The following is a 7625-nucleotide window of genomic DNA, read 5'->3' on the forward strand; positions in this document are numbered from 1 at the left end:
CCTGTATGCTGTACTGGTCAGCGCCCTCGTGCTGATGGCCATGGTAAGTAGGGGAGCAGGATGGGACAGACAGGTTGGAGATGACACAGCACCTCAGAGCCAGGAGTATACAGACACTGTCAGGACCAGAGTGTGGCAGAGAAGAAGAGGAGGGTTCACTCACATGCCCCAGAAGATGCCTTGTCCCTCGGGGACTGAAGAGGAAGAGCCATGCTGGGAAGGAGAAGCTAGGGTTCCCTGCAAACCCAGGAGGTTGTGAGGAGCCCTATTCATCTTTTCAGTGGGCCATCCTGCTGCTTCTCAATCCCTACCACTCCTGTCTCCTGGTAACCCTCAAAACCTTCTCTTCTTCAGGTCAAGAGAAAGGATCCCTGAAGCCAGCTCAAAGGTGGAGCTAGAAGCTTCCAGACCATTATCACCCCACCATGGAGTTTCCTTTTTCTTTTCCTAGCCAGGGCTTCTGAAGAGCTGTTCTCATCTCTCTACTCATCCTGATATCTACTCCCTCAAGTGCTTGCACACCTCGACACTCATGACCGAAATCTCTCTGACCCAAGGGGGACCCTAGTGTGCCTGTGTTGACTGAACCAATAAAAATGGCCTGTTCTGGCTTGACTCTGCCTTATGAATGTCTAGATATCTCTTCTTCCCATGTCTGAACTGCCCATGTGACTCTAGTCAGGATAGAAACAAGAGGTATTCAAGGAAGGTGTAGTCCCTTCAGGTGCGAGGGGCAAGGGACCCAGCCTGTGGCTGGCACTGCTCCTCCTTGTCAGGGGAACTCAAGTAAATGTGAAAGTTGGTAATGGGATGTGAACAGGCTTACTCTGGAACAGCCTAGAAATATGGGGATGTTGACCATAAGAACTTTCTGTCCTACCTGGATAAAGGTGCTCTGAGGAAGAGCTGACCTACATAGGTGTGTCCATCTGCCAACTGGCCATATGCCCCTGGCTAACAAAGCTTGGCTTTATCTCTATTGCCCACATTCCTTTCAGCTGTCTCACTGAGTACACTCTAATCTTCATTTATCGCCGTGGAGGCTTCCTAGCTGAGAAGAGAATGTACTGACTTGGCTATTGGTTCTCAGTAGCAGATGCATCCTGCAGTTTAAGTTAAAAATCCATTTATAAATTTCTCTCTAGTGAATTAAATGAATGTGAACATGTCCCCTGATCACTCCTGGAAGGATAGAAAATAAAATTTCCCTAAAATGAAGAATCAGCCCTATCCTATTTCTAGAAATCCTGCAACAGCCTTTTGTTGTCTCACTGTCACCATTGTGATGTAGTCCAAAGTCCTTATGATGGCATATACGACCCATGATTGTCCTCCACCTCTTATTCCACATGCACCTCGCTTCTCTCATCCCTGAACCCCCTGAGCCACTTGCTTTCAGGCAATTTTGCACTCCTCTACCAGAATGACATGGTACTCTAACTTCTACTTATCCTTAAAAATGTAATGCTGTTTTACTCCTGCAAGAAGCCTTCTCTGGAGCTTCCTTGCCCCTTACTCCCCTGAGGTTGGATTAAATGCACCCTATATTCTGTTATCACAGCGTCCTGTGCACCTCCCTCATGACACTTACCACACTGGATGGAAACTACCTCTTTACTTATCTGACACCCCCACTTGACTGCCAGCTCCTTGGTCACAGGGATGTGTTTTATTATAGCATCTCTGAGATATGGTATAGTACCTTGGTTCAGTGTAGAAAGCCAATAAATTATCTTTGACTAAATAGATGAATAAACGAGTGAACCCAAAGTGACCCAATTCAGGAGCAGATAAGTCCTGCCTTAAACATCTGTCTCCCCTTTCACTTAAGACCGCACACACAGCCTTCCCCTTCTGTTGTAACATATATGTGCGTGTCTATATGCCTATACGTAAATTCACATACATGAATGTGTGTACTCATTAAGCACACATTATTGCAATGTTTTGCTATTAACCTTCAAGAATAGAAAGATATCCAAATTATAGTGCGCAAGAAGCTTACCTGTTCACAAGGGGGATAATTCATGAATAGAAGCAGAGGAAATACAAGATGATGTTTTGAAATAGCAGAGACTAGCCCTCAGTGCCTGACTGGGATTAGCAGGAAAAACTAATGAGAGGTGAGAAGGTGGCAGTGTCTTCAAAGGAAGAACTGGTCTCAATTATCCAAATGGGAGAGTGATCATGACAGTCAGAGGCATGACTGAAACAACAGGGTCAGGTACTTCTGGGTATTTTCATTTAGCGGAGTGCAAGGGTCAGTGATAGGAGTAATAAAATACAAAGCTGAAAGGCAGGTTGGTGCATGCCACTGAGGATAGACTCGGATCCTTGCAACCAGCAGAGGCCTGGCACATAGCAGATGTTCATTAAACATTTGTGGGATAAATGAAGGATAGGAAGCTTAGACTTGGTTCTGGGAAAGTATAGAGGTTTGCAGGCTGTCTGTCCTCGTGCTATAAGTTGCCATCACCTGCTCTATGGATCCCACCCCTCGCTCCTCCCACCCCACCTCACTATAAATGCCAGTCTGTGCAGGTGGGCACAGAGTCCCAGAGGGGAGTCCTGATGACATAGAAGAACTCCTCAGAGTGGTATACGTTCCAGGGCAGGGCCTCTCTGTGCCTCCCCCTCCACTAGCACCACGACCTTCCCCAAGCCGCTCTCCACTTCAAAGGCACTCTGAATTTGTCTTTTCCCAGCCCCACTCAACCAGACCAACCTCTGCCACCTGTGCTCCCTGCCGCTGCCCAGTGGTTGGCGGAGGGGGTTCAGAGAGGAGGAAACATTTTTGAATCATAGTGTAACATTGTGGGGACTGGGGGGTGGAGCACGATGATTCAGGTAAAGGAGGTGCTTTTACAAAAAGCCCTGCCTCAGAAAACACCCCACACAGCCCAGGGAATCTGCTCTGGGATGGGGAGAGAAGTTGGAGAGGTGTCTGGAGCTAGACCCTGACATGGTCTTGCACAGACTTGGACTCAATGAACATCTCTGCTTCTTCTTGCTCCAGACTCAGCTTCCCAGGACCGTGAAGGACCAAGGCATCCAAGTGGGATCACCATTCAGTGCTTCTCACAAAATGTGCCCTTTGACAAAGTACTTGCACATGCGTAATTCATTTGGCACCCACAACAACCCTGTGGGAAAGATAGTTTTTCCCCATTTTTCAGGTGAAAAAACTAAGGCCAGAGGGGTTACAGATTATTTGTATGAGGCAGGGTCTGGCCTGGAACACTTCTCAAGTCCAGCTCAACCACCACCATTAATACTCCGACAGGTTTCAAGTCCACTGGATTGCCCCCAAGCTAAGTTGATTCTCCTCTGCAAACTGGGGGTGGCATCATGCAATGTCCAGATTACCATGTCCAGCTAATTCTGGAAATGGGAAGAGAGAAGACACGAAGAAGGAGGGTGGCCCTCAGTCTGTGCCAAGAGAGGTGGGGAAGGGGGAGGAATTCTTGGCAGCCCCTTCCCACTGTGCTCTTACAATGAGTTGTTCTTCGGGCCAGGGACTCGGCTCACTGTGCTAGGTAAGACTGGCCCCTCTGGCTGGGAAGATGGGTGGACCGCTCAGCCTCGAGGACCCCCTAAACCGGGCCCTTGGGCAGTGGGCTCTGGACCTTCCTGGGTCCCTAAGTCCGGGAAGGCAGGGTTTGCTCCTGGGTCCCCAGGGCTGTGCGAACACGGGGCAGCTGTTCTTTGGGGACGGTTCCAAGCTGACTGTGCTCGGTAAGGAGGACAGTAGGGTGTCCCAGGGCGTTCCGTGGGGCGGGATGGAAAGAGGTGGGCAGCTGCCCAGCTCCATTTGGGGCTGTGCTCAGAAGCTAGGCTTGGCGCCTGGGCCTGCCACTCTGGCTCCGGGTGCTGGGTGCGCGATGGAGAGCTCCTGGTTGGCGTGACCTGGGCTGAGTCCGGGGCAGCAGGAGAGGGCACCTCCGGGTTTTTGTCCTGGGGCTCGGGGCTGTGAGTACAGACCCTCAATATTTCGGCCAGGGCACCCGGCTGACCGTGCTAGGTAAGCGGGGCGCCCGTGGAACCGGGAGCGGGAGTGGGGCGCTCTGGGACACCAAGAGGGTGGAGGGGCCCGTTTTTGTGCTGCGCCCGGGGGCTGTGAGCCAAAATACTCAGTACTTCGGCCCGGGTACTCGGCTGTCGGTGCTAGGTAAGCGGGGACGCGGGGCGGGACGCGCGGTGGGTTTTTGCGCGGGGCTCGGGGGCCGTGACCTCAGAGACGCAGTACTTCGGGCCCGGCACGCGGCTCTTCGTGCTGGGTAAGCGCGGCGGCGCGGAGGGGCTGGAGCGGGCGGGCGGAGGACCTGGTTTTGGGCAGAAGCTCTGGGGCTGTGCTTTCCGGCGCCGACCAGACTTTCGGGGCCGGCAGCCGGCTGACCGTCGTGGGTGAGTAGCCACGGGACCAGCAGCCCAGGCAGCGGGGCCCAGGGCCGTTCCTGATCTCGGCACCTGGTGCCCTCCCCAGCGCTGGAGCCAGGCGCGGGACCCGGCTGGGACCCAGGCGCGGGAGGCGGCTGGGGCGCTGAGGGGTTTACGTGTGGGGCTTGGTCTCCGTGCTCTTACGAGCAGTACTTCGGCTCCGGCACCAAGCTCACGGTCATAGGTAAGGTTTGGACGCCTCCCCGCCTTCCAGCCCCAGTCCCTCGGTCCCCGGAGAAGGGTGGGGTGGGCCGGAGCTGGGACGCGCGAGTCGTCGGTCTGTGAAGCCAACTCTGCAAGCGGGGCAGAGGGGATGGAGTACTCACGGTCCGGGAACAAGGACGGAGGGCAAGGGAGGTTTTGATCCCCTTTTCTCTCTGAGGTATTTAGAGACTGGGTGAGCGGTGGAGAAGGAGAGGATTTATTAGGACTCTGAGAGCTGCCACATTGGAAAGAAAGCCTGAGAAGGGAAAACTTGGGCTGGGGGAGGAGTAGGAGGGGATGTAGCTGCTACATGCTGGGGGAAAAGAGCCGAGGGGCAGAAAAAGCAGAGATGGACCTGGGCGGCGGGCTGAGCCGACTCCTGGGAGGTGTAGATGGAGGGAGCGCTGAGCAGAGGGGAAAAAGGATGACAAACTAGAGTGGACTAGAGAGAACAGAAAGAAACATGAGTCAGTGAGGAAGGGAATCAAAACACGCCTGGGTCTGTTGATTTACTGCTTAGAAACGTGGATTTAAAATTGGATTTAAAACCTCTGCCTCCCTCTTCCTAAGCCTCAGCCCCCTGAGGGCCAGGGCTCTGTGTACAGCATTCGTTCCCGCTGTGGGCTGGATGGGGACCTCAGACATTGGGGTGCATTCACCCCAATGCGTCCCATCCCCCCAGCCTGAAATCTGTCCTGGCACTAGTATTCTAGGTTAAACAGCCTAGATGGTGCAGAAAGTTCCTTTGTCACAAACACACATTGAAATGCAGATAGTTTGCTGTGAGGTTAGGAAAAGCCCCAGGAGGCTCTTAGAGCTGGAAAGGGACCTTAAATGTCACCTGGTGATGAGAGCATTGAGCCAGAAAGGGGAAGTAACTCATAATACTGGTATCTTAACTCGGATTATTTGATGACAACAAGCGGGGATTGTATTTAGACTCATTGAACTGTAGCCAAGGAGGCTCAGCTAAGTGTGCCCCCAGGAAGTGCTGGGTTCCTGTCATCACCTGCGGGTGAGAAAAGACGGAACCTTTAGGACCAGATAAACCTGGGTCCCAATGCCTGGCTCTCTAATGATGGGGTGACCCTGGACAAGTGACTGTGTGGACCTCAGGCTCCCTCTGCTCTGCAGTACCAACGGCAATTCCCACTTAATATTGCTCTGAGGGTTCCAAGACAATCTACATGTGCAGTATCCAGCAAACAGTGGATGGTTGTAATTCAGTGCTTCCCTTCCCCACCCCTCCCCTAGGTGGTCACTGCAGTGGGAGCGGGAAGCCCAGTGCCAAGGGAGTGGCAGGGTTTGGCTTGTGGACAATAGAAGGCTGGGTATGTGTGAGAGATGGGCTGGGAACAGGAAAGATGAACTTCACAATTCTGCCCGAGGCAAGACCAACCCATAAGCAGAGCATATGCAAACAGACGCTCACTAGTACACACGCTTACACCCACATATGCAAGCCCCCCACACCCCGCGGGGATTCCCAGACACAGAGGATAACTGATCCCATCCTCACCATGGAGCCATGTAGACAGTGCTTCAGGTCCTGCTTCTGTTTGTCCTGCCCATCATATCAATAAACATCATGGGGAGCCTCATACATGGCTCAAAGGACAGCTTTAATTTTTTACAATAAGGACTGAGTGTTTGCTGGTGAGGAGGTCAGAGGAGTACATTCTGTGGTCCATCTGGAGAGCTGGTAGGATCCCAGAGGCAGGGTCTTTGAGACAGAGAGAGAAATAACCAGGCTGAGAGCAGAAAGACTGATGGAGCCAGCACTGCAGATATGAGTTAGGATATTATCACTATTTGGGGCTGGGTCAGCCAGTAAAGACCTAAGGACATGGGAGTGATGAGCAAGGCAGGAGTTGCGGGTGGAGGAGCTGACGTGAGGGGAGGCAGGACCACCTCAAAATGAAAACCCAGGGGCTCGTGTTAAAAAAAATACTTAGAATTTCAAAAAGTTTACAGCAGCTATTACACCAAGCATGGGCCCTTCTAAGCATGGCGTCCTGTGTGATTGCACAGGTCACATACCCATGAAGCTGACCCTGGAAGTTAGGTCACATCCATAGGAATGTGAAGTGTCAGTTAGAAGAGCATTTTCTCCATCTTGCAACCTAAACTAGATTCTCATGAGAGTGAGATTTCTTAATTTTAATAGAATTGCTCAGAAACAGCAACAAACATCAATGGAAAGCAAAGAACAGGGTGAAATGAATGGAGAACAGGCCCGGAAGAAATGAGCCAGTCAGATGAGAGCGCTGCATGGGCTTTAACGGGAATGCCTTCACTGAGGCTCCTAAGATTCCACAGAGGGGCGGCTTAGACAAAATAGTATCCAGACAACTAGTAGCAAGAAGTTGCTCTGATGATCTGAGGTACTTATTTAGGAAGCTTGCTGGTAGGGGAAAGGATACCATTTGGAAGCAGAAGAGCAAAGAAGGTTGAAGAATGCCTGAATTTGAAGTAAGGGGAGACTGCAATCGGTCTGAGCTGAGGAAACTCAGCGGGTACCTGAAGGTGGAGGAATGGCTAGGATGACCTCGTGAACCACAGAAAAGTCAGAGCACCTCCCATTCTCATGAGCATAGAATAATACAATAAGATGCCCTCACATGAGCGCACAAAAAGATGCCATTTCTGTATTGGCATCTGAAGAAAAGTCCCAGCCCCAAAACGACCCTCCTTTTCCCCAATTTCCCTTTACTACTCAGCCACTCAGATTCAGATACAAATAACCCAGCTGAGGACACGGGCTTTCTGAATCCTATGTTGTTTAATCTCCACACCCACTCTGGAAAGTCAGTGTTATGATTCTCCCTTCACAAGCAGAGATATTAAGAGATGGTCCTAAAGTCACATTGGTGGGCAAAGTCAGTTCTAAGATTTGGATCCTGTTATTCTGATTCCAATCCAGTGCTCCATTTAAATAACTACTACATAATATGGTGAGAAGTAGACTGGTAAGCTTTCATTGA

The 7625-nt window shown here is 51.4% G+C and overlaps 1 long non-coding RNA gene across 1 annotated transcript; it reads left to right on the top strand.

Moving 5' to 3' along the window:
- On the top strand, window positions 1-625 carry LOC124233293 (uncharacterized). The gene is made up of 2 exons (XR_006887028.1): window positions 1-43; window positions 355-625. It is a non-coding gene; the product is annotated as an uncharacterized LOC124233293 (long non-coding RNA).
- Window positions 626-7625: the final 7000 nt, after the last annotated feature.

This window comes from Equus quagga, unplaced genomic scaffold (genome assembly GCF_021613505.1).
Source record: "Equus quagga isolate Etosha38 unplaced genomic scaffold, UCLA_HA_Equagga_1.0 185612_RagTag, whole genome shotgun sequence".
Classification (NCBI taxonomy): Eukaryota; Metazoa; Chordata; class Mammalia; order Perissodactyla; family Equidae; genus Equus; species Equus quagga.